Source organism: Manduca sexta, chromosome 7 (assembly GCF_014839805.1).
Source record: "Manduca sexta isolate Smith_Timp_Sample1 chromosome 7, JHU_Msex_v1.0, whole genome shotgun sequence".
Classification (NCBI taxonomy): Eukaryota; Metazoa; Arthropoda; class Insecta; order Lepidoptera; family Sphingidae; genus Manduca; species Manduca sexta.
In genome coordinates this window covers 3,427,858-3,444,953 of record NC_051121.1, presented here as the reverse complement: position 1 = coordinate 3,444,953, position 17,096 = coordinate 3,427,858, and the positions used below count along the sequence as shown (strand labels likewise).

Sequence of the window (17,096 nt, the reverse complement as noted above, 5' to 3'; positions counted from 1 at the left end):
GTTGTGTAATTTTCCCGTACAACAAGCCTTTATTAAGGTAAACAAGGAATGGTATATCTGACTGCTATATTTCATCTAAATCCATTCAGCAGTTTCTGCGTAAAAAACGTCCAAATATTTTTATAAACTTTCAAATTAAATAATAGTAATATCTACTATAAGGGATGTCCTGTTTATCTGTACATATAATTAAATAAAGAATCCCATTTTTACGTATCACCACACACATCCGTTATTCTTAAATAGTAAGTACAGTCGGCAATAAAAGATTTTACATTGTAATTTATCTCTAAGCAACAACACAATAGTATAAAGTACAGTCAACACAAAGCACCTGCACTTGTAACGTTGTTAGCGCGAGATCGCGTCGCATCGATGGAGTTCCTAACAAGGCGTTGCCATGACAACCGCCAGGAACTAGTTGAGTGCATACAATTACATTTGTATGTAGTAAGTTTGAACCAATAAACATTTTAAGTGGTTTTGTTATGAACATGATGAGACAAAAGCATTGATTAGTTAAACATGATTAAATGTTCATTTTGTTTTATACAGGGTCATATTGACATTGCGTTAATAAAAGCACATACTCGACTTTACGTCTGCTAATATTTTGCCAGAAATCATCCATGAATAAAGAAGGTTAGTATTAGAAATCACGGTTTTGATGATGATTTTTTTATCATTTTGTAGTTTACTGGCTTGTGAGTGAGTGTATTTCTGACTGAAAGTGCGATGTCGCTGCGACGAATTCTCTTAGAATAGTAGTGGCATTAGGGCGTGTAAAATTAAAATTACTTTTATTAATATTTATTTTGTTTGAAATTTCATTTTGAAGAAGATAAGCATATGGTTTCATTTTGTAACGCAATGTCAAAGTAAGTTTATAAATCATGTTTCAATTATAATTTCATTTAAGTAAATTATAAAAATATATTGATCTACTCTTTTGTGATTTTGTGAGCAATAGTACCGAAAAAAAATACTTAAGCTCCCATTGTGTTCCGAGCCCAAAAAAACACATAAAGATACGAACTACATATGACATCTCAATTCTACCTTTAATTCATCCGTTATCTCGTTCCGAGGCCCAACATTACGTCCTTTAAAACCGAGAATCATCGATAAACAAAGGACATCGTCCCAAATCCGTCCAGCGTCGGATTTCGTAAAGAAAAAAAAGGGAAGTCTGGTGCCAGACGGAACGCTCCGGCAATTTAAATAACGTCTGGCTTAAACAATGGCCCAGTGTCCCCGCCAGCCTCTTTGTTATGGAAAAATTAGGGATGGGATATCGATAGATGTATAACATAACATTTGAAAGTTGGGTCAGGACCCTTACTCGAGAATAAACGTTAATTTGTTTTATGACAGTATGAGTGTTTTAAAATATGCACAGTTCTATTTTCCGTGATTTTTACCTTTTTGTAATAAATAAGAATTTTGAAGGTGAAGTCTGTTGTAGAAGACTAGCGGGGTGGAACAAGACGTAAACCTTTTAAATACAGAACTAATTTGATATTAGGCGGTCGAGCCCCCACCGCCGTTCCTGAGTACACACCTGTACCAAAATTAATAGAAGCTCACCAAGAGTTAACAGGCAAGTAACGCGGCGTCCTAACAGCATCCGAGACGCAACATTCATTATGATCTCAGAGCTGATTAATTACTTGCCAACAATTCCTCTTAACGCGAACGCACTAAACGTTGACAAGTATTTATGAGCCGTTTAGAGTTCTGTCCAGTTGTGGGTCCTAAAATGGGGATGGTTTTCGATGGAATTTAGTATTGGTCAGTACTTTTATGCAGGGAGGTTAATTACGATAAGTCTAGGTGTGCAGTCGCGTCCCAATAAATTACGAAAAGTCTGAGGATGGTAATTTTATTTTGTGTTAGTAATATTAGCTGTGAGTTAGTTGCAGGTTTCATTCTTAGTGATTTCGGACTTAGTATCTTTCTTAGCTTCTGTTATAAATAATGCTGGAACGTGGCAAGCTTACTAAAAGAAAGAAACAATATCATAATCTCTGCCTATCCCAAGAGTATTTACGTGATATTTCCAAGACACGTTATAAGCAAGAAACCCTCGGAATATTCATATACGTATACATTTGTTAGGTATTTCTGTACGTTCTTAGACGAAAATACTTTCAGTTATGATGTTAAGGCATTTCTTATATCTGTGCGGCTTTCGCAATTTCTTGTTATAGTGGAACAGGATAAGGGGTGTGTAGTTGGGGCGTGTTTTGGGGGCGAAATAATTTGACAAGCAAATAGCTAGTTAATAATTTATTTATTAAAAACATATTTGTGATATCTATGGTAGATATTGGTTATTAAATAGTGCAATGTATTGTATTAAATCAAAAGCTGGAATACATAAATGTCTTTTGTACGAGTATATTTGACAATCTAATTAAATAATCCACAAGCATGACATCAGAAAACTCGTGTGAACACATACAAACATGGCCACCAAAACAGTTTTAAGACCACACGTAATCACACACATTAAATGTCAGTCACGCGCGTCCGATATTAATGATAAGTTAAAGTCCAGTGTAAACGCTTTGTTCCGGTGGGGCCCCGCGCTAATCCCCTGATTACGTGCCTGGCGCGTTTGCGTAAACGAAGGATTAGGGCGAGTGTAGGTCTGGGCGAGCGACTTGTTAATCTAAGGTTTTTAGGATATCGTGTGTGGTCTTGTCCTTAATTTGTTTGTTTTTTTTTTTTCAGGTAAGATCGAGTGCTGGTTAATGACGGTGTGGTAAGATTATAAAGATAATGCAACAACTTTATGGGTATTAAAATTTGTTAGGACTATGCTACTAATATTATAAATGCGAAAGTTTGTGAGGATGTATGTTTGATCCTCTTTCACGAAAAAACTACTGAACGGATTTGGATGAAACTTTACAGTAATATTGGTTATACATCAGAATAACACATAGGCTACAATTTATGATGATTTTGTGTAATTTGGTCATAACATAACGACACACATCAAGTAAGTCGAAAAAAAAATTATCCCGGAAGTATTTTATAAACTCAGAGACATTAAAGTCAGTTCTCAGTACTAAAGGAGGGAATACAAATTCAGTTTTTAGTGGGCAGGATAAGAAAGGGACTTGAACCAATGGTTGCTTGTATTATGAAGCCCAAAGCTGGGGTGTAAGAGGTGTTGGAGTTACCAACACGCACACTCAGTCGCCTTTGGTACTTGGTATTGCACTTTACCTGCAATAATAAAACAGACGAAGTAACGTATTCACGGTAAAGGAATATAGAAAAATCATAGAATCTATTTACTTCATGACTAGAACTCCTTTGCAAAATACGTCACCATTTCACAACAATATCAAAACAAATTCTATGCTAGCGTTCCTACACCCGCAGTTATTTAATATACATAATATCAGAATATTTTATAAAGTTCCCGCCACCTGCGCTTGACAGAACCGTAACTTTGCCGTTAACGTTAACCTAACTTCTATTATGTCTATCATCTAAACACATTACGGCGAAGGGTGATTAATTTCCATTGTGACTCACTTTTATCTACCCTTATAGCAAAACACGAAATTGGAATGAGGTGTCATGTTTTGAACTGTTTCGAAACAACATTCGCGATGACACAGTGCTTCAGCGTGTCACACGGTGTAATATAATGTAAATAGACACGGGTATTTTAATCGTCTTTCTGGAAAACGGAATGTTCGCGGTACAGTCACCTGAAATAACAATAAAGGTGATTGTTGGTAGTTTTGTAAACGGCACCACGTTTCTATAACACGGTTACGCAAGCCGGTTGCACAAGCACACGTGACACGGACGCCGTCGCGCGGCTGTATGGTTGACATTGCTTTGTGACGTCACGCCACAAAAGACGTGAACGCGACTGTACCACTCATGCAGCTTATCTAGTGGCATCGTTGTGCGCGATTATACTAGATGCGATTTAATTACGTTCTCTTTTTGAATCAATTTGGAATAGATTTTTTAATGTTTAAATATTTGCACTCGACTCAAAATAAATGAGCTTAGCGTTGAATTTTGTTTGCACACAGTAGTAATTGAAGTTTCATATGACATGTCGGTACAGACGGTATCAATGTAATATGAACGCTAAGATTATTATCATAAGATTTGAAATTGGATATGTGGCTTTGCACCGTTGTCTCATCATCTAGGTTTATAATATTGCGCCTGCGGTTGTGAGTGACGTAAATTATACACCAAATATAACCGAACGGAAATATTATAATGATCTGAATACGGAATATATTTTGTTTGTTTGTTGTTCAAAAAAGAACATAAAATTATGCAACAAACAAAACAAAAGCTTATTATCTGAGTCAAAATGGATGGCTGTATGCAAAGTCGTGACCTAATACAATTTCAATAAAGTTTCCCAAGGTCCGGAAAAAATCCTCGCAAACTTCGAAGCGTGAAAGTTGGATGGACAAAAAGTGCATCAGTTCTGTTCCAGAAGTTGGAATATACTTTCAAAGGTGCCGACTTTCAAACACTCTTGAATCAGATGCGAGTGTGCCGACTTTCCTATTTACACGTTTTATTAAACATATTCATACAAAAGGATTATTTCTCTCTTTACAATTGCTCTTGTCACTTGTAGTCGTAGAATTTAAGAGTACTGAATAAATGTTTTGTTTTTAAATACCGAAAAGTAACATGTCGTATGCAGACAGGCCGGCATAATTGTCTCAACTGGTGAGGGATAATCTTCTTTCATTAGTCGACACTATCTGGCCTTACTTCGCTCACAGCTGTAGTGGAGTAACTTTGGCATGCCGGTTTATAAAAAATCAGGTACTAAAAATTTATAATTTGTCCGATTTATACTTGGAAACCACGTCATTACTAGCAGAAGAATCTTATTACTAGAGTTGCAGTCATCTGGAAAATTCTAGGCATTCTAGACTTAGACGAGACTACTACATCCGCGTCTACATTACTTCCTAGTATAAGTCCACGTATTACTCATAGATTTCTTAATAAAGGTCACTGTTTACTTGGTTTTTCTTATGAATACCATATTAAGAATTAATTAATGCTATAAACCGTTTGAAGGGATTTTTTTAATATTTTCTTGGGGTTTTTATTCATCAAAGAAAACCCAGAGCTTATAGCATGATGTTTAATTATTTTGACGGCCTGTGAAGTAGTTAAAATGCGAGCAACGATGGTCTAGTGGAGTTTGAAACAGACTGCTGGATCCAAGGTCATAGGTTCTACCCTGCATTCGGGTCACGTAATTTCTTAAAGGTCATCAAGTAACTAGTATCGACTCACTACCGTGTGATTGTTAAAAAATAATTCAGTGGGTTTTTTTAAGAGAAAGGTCATGCGCAACACGGGCAGAGCCGCGAGCTAAACCTAGCCCATGTAATACCTTAGTGAATTAATTTCATTCAACACTCGAATCCGCCTCACTCTAACCTTAACTTCCTTTCGTATCGATATTTCTAATCGATTCGCTCCATCGATTGCGTTCCGCGTGTTGACGTAACATCGCGTCACTGGCTTAGTGTGGTTAATCGGTTTCTCGGTTTGTACGTCACTGATCATTTCATACTGCATGGTGATAGTAAAATAAAATAATGCCAAAGGTAAAATAAAAATATTAAACTTGGGGAATGTTTAACTTACTGATTCTCTCTTGCATTTGATGTATTGCGTAATTCGAAATTCGAATTGATATAAATATAAAAATTATATAAGATCTTATTTAGACGGTGATGTTAATTTGATTTAATTATGACTGATGACATCACGTTAATCGTGCATGATCAAATGGCTGAACGTATTTGTCTTTCACTGTTTATTGTTACTTACGATGAGGTCTCAGCTTTGAGTCTTGACAATTGAAAGTGTTGATCAGGCTTGGAATTTGATCCGCAATTGCCAAATACCCGTTCTGTCATGGAGCGGAAATAAACTGTGTGAGAAGTGAGAACAAGTGATTTCCTTATGGAGAATACAAGCATACGATGTTTTCTTTATAAGTATTCCCATAAAAATTAATACAAGCAATTATGTTTTCTTGTCATATTTCACAAGTGTTTGTAATTAGGCCAAAGCACAGATAACTTCTGTTAGGTTTCCTGTTTTAGACATGTTAGCTAGCAGATGTATTAAATTAAATAACCTACAGCACAAATGAGACAGGCCACATCAAACTTTAGATGGTCACGTTAAAGTTGAAATTACATTGTCTACTTTGCTGGGTAGAATTAATTTTCATATAACCACAACGATGCTTTAACACAACAAATGTTCTAAAATATTTAAGTGGCAACAATAAATCAATTAAAACTGCTTCGTAGAATTTTATTTTCCCCCTTCGTAATAACTTTGAATTTTAAATAGTCTGTATATTTACTAGATTCTTGCTTAATATTAATGCATCAAAATACGTTCAGCATTTTTTACGGAGATTAATACACTAAAATTATAGTACTGCATTGTGTGAAAGAGGTCTTACACAATTTTTTTATTTTTCTACAACAGATTTAAGCCAGTTCGAATTTCGAATGATGAATTAAGGAATTCAAATGTAGGGACGAGTCAGTAAGGCGTCCCACACGTTCAATCTCAATTTTTTACACCCGCCGCATCTTTTCTATGGCTGCCACATCGGAATTCCATTGCTCTAGCTTTACAACCAGTTCGAAAAACAACCTTACGAACCGGTAATAAAGTTGCGGGGTGGTAATAAAAAAATCTATTCAACCAAACCTGATTCGGGTCGGGATGATGTGACGCGACTTTTATTTTTTTATCTAACCTGTCATTTGGACGCATCCGTGGGTTATAAATCAAGTTGAGGGTAGATTCTTATTGATTATTTTAGTGGTTCACATCACGGCTGGACGCGATATGCCGCGAGGGACCTTTGATTTATGTTGCTAGAACATTCTATATAACGCGTCACTATTCGTGTGTTTTTAACGTGTGGAATTTTTTCATTTGAATTCATATTACATATAAATGAATAATAGATAGCAAATTCTAATTTTTAATGAATACTGAGAAAGAGAAATGTTCCTTCCCAGAAGCTCGTGTTCCAGTAATCAGAACAATTTCAATTAAAAACATTATAACCTCAAAATTTACATATTTATTATTAAAACCGAGGATTAGGGATTTGCGGTGCAAACGATTTTTAATGCCACAGCAAATTATTCAACGGTTTCTTGGAGAATTAACCTTGGTTCGGAAGATGAGAGGATTATCAAACAAAATGGGCTATGAATATTTATTTACCGTTTTTAAGGAGCTTCGTTTTTTGCGTGCTAATGTATGGCGAGGAAAGATCCAAGGACATTACTGAAATTAATCTTTGGGAATAACGGTTAACGTCTAGGTAGGTAAGCAGAGATGTATGAGCTTGTTATTAACTTTATTAAACTGAAACGAAAGTATAGGCTAAGTATAGGATAGGCTATTACGTCTGCCAATTGAGGTGTTTCCAGTTTGAGGGACATTTTAGTATGAAACTGCTCAGTAATCCTTATCTAGGTGATATTGCTACAGTTTATTAGCTTACCATCAGACAAGATGCTTGCTTGCATCTCGTATTAAAATGGATGATTAAGTATAGATTTTTATGGGTATATTAATGCCACTCAATTGTTTGTCCTGCGCCTGATTTCTCTCCGGTCATGTCGGATTGCCGTCTCATCGAACTATGAGAGTGAAGGAACAGAGAGTGCACCTGTGTATTGCGCACACACCTGTGCACTATAATATCTCCTACGTGGCTGATCTCCGTTGAGATTGGCCTCCGTGGCCGAAATTCGGCTGGGAGGGATTCATTCATTCGGTGTGGAGACCGAGCGCACAAGAATTGCCTCTGGAATAAATATATTCTCCACCATTATGCTTACAAGGTCATCGAAATACACAACTGAGACCCTCCTTTTTTGTAGTGGGTTAAAATTCAAGATCAAGCAAGGTTCTTGGATTATGTTCTACCTATCACCCTGTTTGTACTCAATGCGCATGCTCGACTGGCTCACTTCAAAGAATTAATTAAGACCTAATATGGATTACTGATGTGGTAAATAGTATATGGCAGCTGAAGGTTGATAAGTTTACGTGTCTAGAGGTTGTACTTAAACCTTAGAAGAAAATTTTGACCTCTGACCCGTAAGAGGTCAAAATTGAGGTCATTTATCTCCGAACGCAGGAAAGGTTGGTGGTAGGATATATTTTATATCCGCCCGGATAACGACCACCGTACACAAGCTGTTAAAACTAGCAATAGTGGCCCACGTAACTGTGTCGCGTTTCGGGATCAGCCTGTTTATATACGGTTCTGACAGGGCCCTTATTCTCTATCCCGCACGTTATTTTGACAGTGCGTAACAAGCACGTAACACAACGCGTCATGTTTAGGACTATAGAAATTTGACTTACAGAATACCATTCCACGCACATTTCTCGGAGATAACATGACACGGCCGCGTTACGCGTTTACACTATCATACAGAATAAGGGCCCAGGCTGGCATAATTGTGACGACTGTCGAGGGCTAATCATCTCTTGTCAGTCGACATTCTATTGGACCCTACTCCACTTACCATCAGGTACAATGGGGTCACTTTATCGTGTCTGTGGCTATATCAGACAAATTCCAAGCTCCGCGTACATACCAAACAAACAAGCCAATATCACAATTCCCATCAGGATTCGAACCTAGGATTTCAGACCGGTGATCGTATCGCGCACTCAACACAACTACGCCACAGGCATCGCTGGGTAAAACATTGAATCAATCGTTAAAAATTCAATATTCAAATAAAAGACTAAACCTTCAAGAAAGCCTCGGTAGCATTGGATTGCGTACGCCATGCAACTGCCTTGCTGAGGTCGCAGGTTCTATGCTCACCACTACGAGTCTGCGACCGGTAAATAGGAATACCACCTCCGTTTCAAGAGATTGAACGTAGCTACCAAAATTTGGAGGTTCTGTTCTGTCTACCCGTTACAATAGCATGGTGGTAAGTCTTAAAGGCCCCTAGTGCTAACAAAAACAACAGGACAATGTCCGAGGCCACTCAGTAATAACTTACTGACGAACAGGGCATATTAAGCCGTGTCGGATGTTGGTCAAATAAAAATAATGGCGACAAATATTTGCCCAAGGAAACACAAAGCGACCCTCGAAATAAAGGATTCTTTTTATGGCTCCGAATAAAATGCTTTCAAATTAAGCTCCGTTTTATTAAGGCCAAATATTTATGAGGAAATTAAAATTAAATAGTGGATATTTTTGAACAATCCCGAATACAGCGCAACCAGGCCACCTACTTTTCGCCAAGTGTGTTCCGTCGCAAAGTGATGGGGGCAAAAAAACCCAAATATCACTTTGCCTCACCCAGGATTCAAACCCAAAACAGAGCGTACCGCGCATGCAATACAAGTACGCCGCCGAGACCGTCAAGTTTCCCTACTAAGACAATAAAAATGTCTTTGCTTATAATCAGACATGCTGATTACTCGTTTAACTAAATACAAAACAGCTATAACATCCTTTAAGATTCCTCACCGATTCTAGAATAACGTGACTTCCTAAAGGTAACCTTGTCCAAACATAATAATTTTGGATACGAGACCTCATTTCCGACTCACGGAATGACGGCCCGATGGCAAATGACCGTTTCCGTTCATTCATATGTTTTTTTAATACGTTCCGAGGCACACGCGTCGCATGCTAATAGGTACCGGATAAACCCTACTTATGAATAACGATCATTCGGTTATAAAAATTAGAAATTTGTGTAACAAGTCAGATTTTATCGTACAATTTGCAATTAATCCAATGTAGCAGTGGTGAAGCATCTATACAATTCGATTCCTACCCGCTTCCATTTTAGGTTTATTTTTGTTTGTTTTTATTTTCTGTTAAATTGGCCACAATATGTTAGATAAGTTTTCTTTTTGCCTCAGGTTACCTTTTGAATAATTTCACCCTTTGCCACTAATGTATAGAATTAAAATTAACAACAAAAGACTTCTGATACTTTAAAATCTTCTGTTCCAAGGTTATTAATATTTGCAAGGAGGTTGAGTTTCAGTATATCAAACAGTGGTAAAGAGTGAAGTTTTCTGAAGGGTAACCCAACATGGTATTGAATGTACCTACCTAGCTATGCATTAATGTGGTCTGCAAATCGTTCTAATGATAATTAAATTTTACATACATAAATTACAAAAGCTGATAGGAATCGGATTATATCGCTACTACCACCAAATAATAATAAAATACCCCAAGTTCCTACGTTAAGTTATTAACTATAAAAAGCCCCAAGACATTTAAATATTTTCGATTATGAAACCATCGCGGATTGATTTCGATAAATGTTCCCTTCAGTCCCTGATGATAAAGTAATCTGGTTCTTATTTGCAGACATTGACGTATATTCTATAGACACGAACGTCCATATTTGTTCAAAATCTGAAAAATGGCAACCAAAACTTCACTGTTATAACCTATTAATTCACTTGAACAATCAATTTTACTTATTTGACTAATATTTTTTATTCAAATCCAGGTTTATACTTAGACTCGAGTTCTTTCATGAGCGCCACTCCGTACTCCACAAGCTGTCAATATTGACCATACTCAGTTTGAATGGATTGCAGTTCAATTCAGTTGAATACGGTGAATGTTCGGAACGCCAAATCTAGTACGTTATATATATTGCCTGCAGATATTATTGCCTAGATACAGACGATCTCTCTCTTCTATATGCAAATGATGTTAAAATTCAAAACGGCAGGCTTCAGTTTTTTGAAAGTCAAATTCGCGTTCCCCCTTGACGGTTCGCGAATGCTTAATTGTTTTTTCAAGAGTTTCGTCAGATTTTAATGAATCGCCTTATTGGGATGGTGTCCTTGTATTTTTAGGAGTTTTTGAATAATTTTATGGAATATTTTTTGCTTTGGGTTTCGTCATTTTGTTGAATTATTTAAAAGGGGTTAGTGTTGTAGAGTCCGAAGGCAATAGCTTAGTTGGGTGTGACAAACTGCCGAGACCAATGTTTGCAGGTTCGAAACACAAGAGCACACACCTCTGACTTTTCTATAAATTATGTGTGTATTCGTCGTGAATTATCGCTGGCTTTAAATTTTAGGATGTGTAAAGTCTACCAATCCGCACTCGGCCAGCGTAGAAGACTAAGGCCTAGTCCCTCTCAGTAGAAGAGAAGGCTTGTGTCCAGCAGTGGGAAAGTTAAAAATACATGGCTGATATTTATAGAGTCCGTTTCAAAACGCTTTGTTGCTATGTCTATTTCCACGACTAAGCAACAGGGCACAAGCGTGTTTATTGGGTATAATATATTATATTAATTTTATTCAATATGTTTCATTATATACGTTTTCGCTTAATTCTTTCTTATTAAGATATTCTAGCTAGTATAAAATCTCATATCAATAACTTCAAACAAATATACACAACGAATATTCTTATAGCAGTATTATGCAACTACCAGAATTGCCATAAACTAAATAGAAATACAGCAACACCTGGTGTTCGCAACCTTCGGTCCGTATTTATTAATATTATCATTAAAACAACATTTGGTAAATAATTCCAACAGATTTGGCATTCGTCCGAATAGAGTTCGTGTGTTCTTGGAAACCTCTTAATGTCAGTATAACACCTTTTACAGTATATATTCATAGTAAAAATGCGACAGTAACTATTACGCTATCACAACTAAACTAAACCAATTTTGATGAAATTTCTTACGAAGCTTTAACCCCAAGAAAGAACATATAGGTAACTTATCTAATTCAACCAAATCTGTCTAAAAGTGTGCATTTACCTCTAACATTATGTATTAGATTAGAATTTTAATATTGTATTAAAAGCACGTAAGTTGGCGGTTTCGTCTAATCTTTGCATTTGTTACAATTAAATATTAACACATCTTTTGTAACAGTCGTGCAATTTGGATTAAGTACAAACCCTAGCCATTGTCATTATTATATATTTATTGTATTCTATGTGTGTCTTAAATAAAACAAAAAAAAAAACATCTCAGATTTTACCACTGCACACGATCACTTAGCTACTTACTGCATAAGATTTTTATACAACCATTCCACTCAATACAATATATACATCACAAAACTGGTTCAGCACTCCGCAAATTAATCTCACACAGCCGTTTCTTAATTAAATCGCAACATAGGGGTAAAAATCTTTTCATCTCGCACGCCCGTGCTAAACTGCCCTCAAAAATACCTATTTTCCTTCATTATAAATCTCGAAGCGTCGTCTTAAGGTTAATTTCGCTGTGTTATAAATCCACGGTGACATTTTGGGTACTTAGCTGGTTAGACGTCGTATGCGGAGTACGGTACGGCGTGTTTGCTAATTGCTTGTCGAGTTAAATTGTCGTTTGTGTGGTATTTTGAGACGTTGGAGTTAGATAGTGGTACGAGGTTATGTCGTTTATGTTCTTAAAATGATGTTTTGTTTTATATTTGACAGGCGTCTTTGTTCTATGTTCTATGATTTCGATTTGTTCTTTGTCTTTATCTTCATTGAAGGCTTAGGAAGGCGATTGTCGGAAATAATCCAGTTCACTATTTCTTTAAAGTTCGAAATATTGTCTTTTTTATTTGAATGCCGAGACGAGCTTGCCGTTCGCCTAGTAAGCGATACGACCGCCCATAAATAGTAGAAACACCATCTAACACCTTTAATTACAAAGTATTGTTTGATATTCCACTGCGCTCGCCATCCTGAGACATGAGATGTTAAATCTTGTTATAGATAGTAGACTTGGTTTTAGGAATACAATTTTGAATTAAAATACATTAAAAACGTCAATAATCATCATTCATATGAAGTTCACTGCTCCCGCAAAGTTTTCTAGGCGGGTTCATTCAAAGCGACCTGCATTCAACGTATTCCCGCGAATTATCTAGTCAGTCCTGATCTTATATTCTAAAACAATGATCTATCTAAATAGCCAATAGATGTCTCTATCGAAACATCCATTCTGTCTTAAGTCAAAAATATATATAAAGACCACGAGTCCAATACTGTTCAGTTACTTCACAGCGCAAGGAATTCCTCTTAAGGCGATACCTCAAGGTCCATTTTCATACATTTTGTTTCGGCTTTAATCTGGGTAACTAAACAAGTATTGGCAAGTAAAGAATTAAATTCACGTCTAGTTAGTGATTAGTTCTCGCAGTTGAAAGAAAAACGTAAAAATAATTAATAATCATGGATATTTCGGCCTTTAAAATTTCGTCATATTAAATTTTAAAGGCCGAAATATCCATGATTATTAATTATTTTACATTTTCTTCAACTGCGAGAACTAATCACTAACTAGACGTGAATTTAAATTCTTTACTTGCCAATACTTGTTTAGTTACCCAGATTAAAGCCGAAACAAAATGTATGAAAATGGACCTTGAGCTACCACCTTAAAGCGCTCATATGTTTACTTAGGAAGTTTGTTAGAAGTGGCAGATAAAGGGGTGTTTTTGGGAACTGTTCCCGTGTGATATGAATGTTTGCGGGTACGTCGTGGCAGTTAAAGCTTTGAGTTATCACGAGATTAGATTTGTTTTAGGTTATGTTTAATGAGAATAAAAGAAGAGAAATACTATATGATAATGCAGAAGCCAGTGTGGCAATTTCATAAAAACTTGTTCAAATTTTTGCACCTTTAAATTATTAAATCTATCTTGACAAGTTTTATATTTATTTATTTATTTATTTATTATACACAGGAACATCAACAGTTTACACATACAATTAATATTAGTTCAGTTTTCTTAGTATAGTATTGTTCTTATGTGCTTACCAAATAAAGATGTACCAACATTCACAAATACACTTATTACGAACTTATAATTATATTATAAGTAAGATGGTGTTTTTCTTTGATTTCGCTTTTACCGAGAAATAATTTGAGATGCAATATTTAAAATGATTCATTATACCGTCCATTATCCAGTACCATTACAAACAAGAGTCAATGTATCCTCTACCTTGCAAGCTGACTGAGCGTTGACCTCAGATGTTTTCTCAGACTTTTTGCCTCATACATTCGCACCGAAAAATAGAAAATTGCCCGCAAATGCAATATAATTTAGACCACTTACAGCTTAATAATCCCCCTTTCTAACTGCTGTGTGTATTTTTAGAGGATGCACTTTTCCATGATAATTCCCATAAATCGAGTTGTCTGACGTCATCGCAGGCTGCGCATGAGACCAGCTTGTTATTCTCGTAATGGTCAGTGACCACAAGGGACCTTCTGGGGTGACTGTACCACCAACCATTTAAGAGCCGCGCTCTCGTTCCCATAAAACGCGATGAGAGTTCCCAACACGCTGGTCGTCGTTGCCAGTATAAAAAGGCCCATGCAGGTCCTTACTGCTCTTATTTCAAAACGTGATATAAAGGAAGTTGGCTGGTTGCGGGGGATCAGGTTGTGTTGGCCGGTGCGTGGAGCGCAGTGCGCCTTTTTTCCAACCCATATGCTGTCGTTTTGTTAGCCTTGAAAGAATGTCTGGTTAGTGCACCGCGGGTTGATGTCTTGTTATTTATAGGCATGTATTTCTTAAGTATAAGTTTACGTGATTCATAATTAACTGTTCTAAGAAATTTAATAAAAAACTTATTAAGTTTTTGTCTCTTGCGCAATGTATATTTTAATGTGTAATACTTTTTATGCGAAATTATTTTTCCTGCTATTGTGAAAAAAGTTGGCATTCGGTGGAAGTGTAAATAAAAAAAATAATTCGAAAACCACACTGTGTGTCTTTGTGGTCTCAAGACGGACAATAAGGAAAATGAAACATAACTATATTCTAAGAAGACCGATTTTAGAATAATGAACTTATTTCATAATCGGCCTAACAGTGTTCCAAATACAAACATAACGTAAAATAGATCAGACTAACCAAATTCCTAAAGAAATCGAAATTACATAGCCCAATAAATACCATTGACGCAAAAAGTCATTGCACTTTCAACCCTATCGAACTAAAAATAAGGTTTCGTTTTTCACGGTGGGACTGCTCAAACCCGCCGGACTGGTTAGGAGCGGCGAGACCTGTTTTGTCCCGTTGGTTTTGTCTTATTTTTATTTTGCGCAAGGCACTGACCACGACAACAAAGGTCCGCGGGCTGCTTGTTTTTTTACTCGAACGTTGGCATCGCCGTCTTGAGGTTACAGGGCTGCCAACATACAAAAAGTTTTCTTTGAATGACATAAAAATGTCTAGGTATAGGTATTTGTGGGTTTTTGTTTATGGAATTTCGTGAATCATTATTTTGTTGGAGACTTTTCTTTTGCCAACCGCTTTATTTCGAAATGTCATCGTTCTTTGTCAACTACGTGTCTCTAAAAACGTCTTCAGTTCCTCACATTAAAACCATTTATTAACAAAAAGGAAAAAATGCTTTCCTTTCAAATATAAACAGAGTAATACATTTTCTCCTAATATAAAATATCTATAAAATTTTATTTTTTATTTCGTGGGTGAGAGCGTAACAATATTTATGTACACTCAACTTAATTTTAATAACATAACCACACTATAGATTGTAAACTGTTTAACTTATGTGGTTAGATATATCGGTTTTCATTAAGTTTTAACTGTTTAACCCTTGAATTTAAACGTACTTAGAAGAGGCAACATTAACATCAGAATTAGAATTCTATATAGTTTACAAGCTAGCTTTTTTTGCTTATTTTATGACAGTATTCATTTATTATTCATAGGAACATCAGTTTATATATAACTGGTTCAGTTTTAGTATAGTACTGTTCTTATGTTCTTACCAAATAAAGGTGTACCAACATTCACAAATAAACTTATTACAAACAGTAATATGACATGACACTTTGATTTGTGTTTATATTGTTGTATCATATAACGCATACTTCATATAATTGCAAGATTGTACTGAATGTTATAATTTGAATATTTTGTCATGATCGTAGCAAGCTCCTGTTAGCTTATGAGATGCTGGTACCTCAGTATTACTAAATTCTAAATTCAAATTATCGAACACCATTTTAATTTACACACCAATGAATTCCAAATTTGAAACTGCTAGAAGACTTCCCGTTTATCATGAAAAAAACCCGAAGTTGATTTTGTCAGGTTCGCTCGTTTACCCGTTTTAAAAAAGGGATTAAATGTCGCATCCAGCTTTATCCAGGTATCGCCCTCTATGCGAGACAGACGACGCTCTGACCGCTGGCAATGACAGACAGGCTCCCGGCCCGGCCCTTCTATATTTGAATATTTCGGTATAAAATTATGTATTAGATTCCATTGACCGAAGTATTGCTATATGTAAATAATTGAATGAAATAGTAGGGTTTTTTTTAATCTGTAATGCATAAAAGGTTATTGATTTTAGTAAATTATATAAATCTTAAAATATTTTAAGTTTTGTATAAATAAATAAATTCTTTATTACAGCACGAAGGTTATCGAAATTTAAAATTAATAAAATGTACGTAATAATTTGAAACCAAAGTGTTAATGGACTGCGGCATCCAAATAAAGATTTAAATTGTAATATGGATTATGTATGTAAGGTCGGCTAAACACCAAAGCATTATCTATAAAAAAAACAGCATACTGTTCACCCTCTTCACGTCACAACCAAAACGATACCAAAATCTTCCATTGAAAATATGTAAAAAATAAACAAAACAGAAACATCACAAAAACACATCAAAAAGCGTAGTGGCACAAACGCGTACGCGTTTATTTATCTATTTATAGCGGCAAGTGTTCGGTACTTGTGAACACATCCCAATGTTTACTTTGGATATTTCTGGATCTAGCCGTGTGAGGCCACGTGTGGTCTACGCGCTCGTTTGGCCGTATGGCTTGTGGCCTTTGCGTAAAAAAAGGTTGTGATTATTTTAAAACGATTGCCAGTATGTTTTGGATTTTTTATAGTTCTTTTAAAGTAAATATTATCGGGGCTGTATGGAATGGCATTTTAGTTGAGTATAAAAAACGCTTTAGCATTACATTTCAATAGATTCACAGTATTACCTAACTAA

The 17,096-nt window shown here is 35.9% G+C and overlaps 1 protein-coding gene across 12 annotated transcripts in view; it reads left to right on the top strand.

The window, feature by feature from the left end:
* The window catches only part of LOC115447677 (brain tumor protein), a 520,294-nt gene that overhangs the window by 337,039 nt on the left and 166,159 nt on the right, over positions 1–17,096 (top strand). The window contains exon 3 of one of the 12 annotated variants that reach the window (XR_005114084.1): positions 2,737–8,265. The exons of the other annotated variants lie outside the window; for them this stretch is intronic. The gene's annotated coding sequence lies outside the window, so the exon portion shown is untranslated. Of the gene's footprint in view, positions 1–2,736; positions 8,266–17,096 lie in introns of those variants that run through there. 12 annotated transcript variants of the gene reach the window in all.